Source organism: Belonocnema kinseyi, chromosome 5 (genome assembly GCF_010883055.1).
Source record: "Belonocnema kinseyi isolate 2016_QV_RU_SX_M_011 chromosome 5, B_treatae_v1, whole genome shotgun sequence".
Classification (NCBI taxonomy): domain Eukaryota; kingdom Metazoa; phylum Arthropoda; class Insecta; order Hymenoptera; family Cynipidae; genus Belonocnema; species Belonocnema kinseyi.
The window spans coordinates 12904171-12907358 of NC_046661.1; positions in this window are offsets into that span (position 1 = coordinate 12904171).

Genomic DNA, 3188 nt, shown 5'->3' on the forward strand with positions numbered 1-3188 from the left:
GGTTGTTTTAATAAATACCAAAAATATAAGTCGATGAGTAATTTATATTACGGTTTCATATATTTTCCACTAATTCTAAAATTATTAGTTATAATTTCCATTGTATATATTGTCTATATATAGATCTTTAATATTATTTAGTTTTTATTTTTGTGGTCTACAATTTCTACGGACTTTTGTAGACTATTCGTTTAATCAAGTTCTCTTATGTATTTTCCAATTTCTTAATTATTATATATTCTAACGTTTTTATAAAAATATAATTATAATTCCAAGTGATTGGAAAATTGTTCTTTCGGTTTTTAGATGATGAGACGACAGTTCCAAGCCAGATTACATTTCGCATTGGCAAACAAAATTAGACGAACAGAATTTCACTGGCACATTCATAAAAAATATCATATTACATAAAATATATTTTAAAATAAACTTTAAATCATTATAATTGATACAGCTGACTGATTTAAGTTTTTCTGGTGTTTTAAATGCCTCAAAATCTTCAAGATTTTTTTTACAATTTTATGAATCTTTTCAAATTTTTGAAATATTTTCGACACTGTAAACTTCCCAAATTAACAAAAAGTTGAAACCTGAAAATCCCGAATTAAAAAATTCTAGAATAATGAAATTCTGGAAAGTTTACAATTTGTTTAAAAATGTTCATATTATTTGAAAAAAAAACATAAAAAAGTTCTGAAAAATCGAATTTTTTATTAATAAAAGAAAAATAATAAAAATAAATTTTGATATAAATCGTTGTTGAATTGAATCCTGTTTCAAAAATGTTATTATGTAGGTACGAGGAAAATTTAGGCAGAACATTTTTTTCTTTCAAAGCACACGTGTTTTTTAAAGTCTTTTTTAATACAATTTTTATAAAATTATTATTCAGGTGCCGGAGATTTGATTTTTTGGGATTTTTCATTCGTCCCTTTCGGAATTTTTGTAAGTGGTCCCATATTTTTATACCTCCTCTTAAAATTATGTAATTTTTCAAAATAAAAAGTCAACACTTGAAAACATTTCAAAATCATCAAAAGTATCTATTCTCTTTTAAATTATTTCAAATCTTTTAAAATTATTTTTAAAATCTTTCGGAACCTCCAGCTTATTTGATTTTTTTCTAAATTATTAATACTTCAAAAAGATTTAGAAATTGAATAAAGGCGTTCATTTAAGAAGCCATTAATTCGAACTTTACACTTGTGTCACTACTAAGGCTTTGCAATTAAATTAGTTAAAATTTATTTATTTTTTATGAAAAATAACTTTTTCGGATTTTATCAAATGTCGACGTTTTGAGGCCCCGTGAGTCAGGAAAAACAAGTTTTTACGTCGGGATCTGTTTGTCTGTCCGGCGTGGTCGTTGTTGTCTGTATACCGGATAATTTTTGAAACACTGGTCTTATTGGATTGAGATTCTCGTTAACTTTGTGATGTGATTTCCTTACACATTTTTTTAATAATACTGTAGGAAAAAATCAACAAGATCGAGCGCCGAAATTATAATTAGAGCAAATTTTCTGTAATTCTATGGGGACGGCTGAAATATCCCGAAAAATAAAATTCCCGACTCGGTAAAACTCTCTGTCCCAAAAAATACAATGGCAAAACTAATAAAATTCCTGAACAGTTTATAATATTAACGAAATTGAAAGTTCCCAAATAGTAAGACTCCCCAAATAAAATTGTTTCTTAATCAATATTAATTATTTATTAAAACTGCGATAATAAAATATTGTTATCAAATAAATTTTTGTTTGATATTTAAAGTGTTAAAAATTATTGTTTGAATTTAAAATTAAAATTATACAAAAAATTTTACCGATAAATTAATATATAAAAACACGTGTTTTTTAATTAACATTTCGATTTTTCAGAAGAACTTTTGTGATTTAAAAAATACTATATACATTTTCAACCAAAATATCTTATCCAGAAATATATTTTGTTTTAATTATTATTTTAAATTTAAACAATAATGTTTAAATACTTCAAACATTAAAAAAGTTGTTTCTCAGTATAAATTTTTGATTATTTCAATTAAAAAAAAAACATTGTCAAAGAAAAATGCTTTCAGCACTTGTTTATCTTGAAATGTCTTTCTATAATACTTTTTTTTAAATTAAAAATATGATTTTACGAGAAATTTTTTTTATAATTAATAAAAGACTGTACCGAAAACCTGGATCAAGCTTCAGATCTGAAGAAAATTCAGCGATACATACATGTCAAATTTTTCTAACCTCAAAAAAATTTTCTACTGCTTTACCGTCATATTTTACGAAGAATGAGAAAACAAGAATTCGACTTCGTAGTACGATGAGGGCAGCACCTCGATAGGGCAGAAAATGTGATGTCCTATATATATATAATTCCCCACTCCAACGCCCCGTACCGCATCTACGTTTATAATATCTTTGACGTAATATACGTGCGTAAATTACTGCAAAACCCTCATGTAATTTACCTAAGGTATATTACATGCACAACCCTGGTCTCGACCGTTCACTATTCGTGTCTGGATATTCGAGTCTCATAGCGTATTCGGTTATTCTGCCCTGGTGCACTCCAAGAGCACTCCGGCATGCACCGAAGGAGATTCGAGTGTTCGATTTGACAACACTGTACCGGCGCGATGCGTTTGAGATATTCGTGTTGACAACTCTACACCAGGGAAGCGTAATAATCGAATTCGTGTTAACTGCTCGACTCCAGGGTATACTCTCGGTAGAATTGCTACTCTAGTCGAAACACGTACCTGAATCCGACATTTTGGGTATTAAATGCTATCCAGAATGTAGTATACTATGTATTACACGATAAAATTTTATTATACTATATAACTATATACTATATAATTTTATCATACTATACAAGATTATCTTTCTACAAAGACGTTAATTTTTTTAAACAATTCTTGAATTTTCCAGACAAAAGGACGAATTGTTTATGAAGTATAGTTTAAATTTTCAATACCAATAACAATTGATATTTCAATCAAAAAAATGTCTATTTTGAATAAATCGCTATTGATTTGAAATAAAACATACCAATTTTTAATAAAGCAGTTGTATCTGCAACCGAAAGAGATTAATTGTCAACCAAAAAGTTTCATTTTTACTAAAAAGCTTCATGTACTACTAAAATGGGCAAATTTTTTGTAAAAAATATATATTTTTAATTAA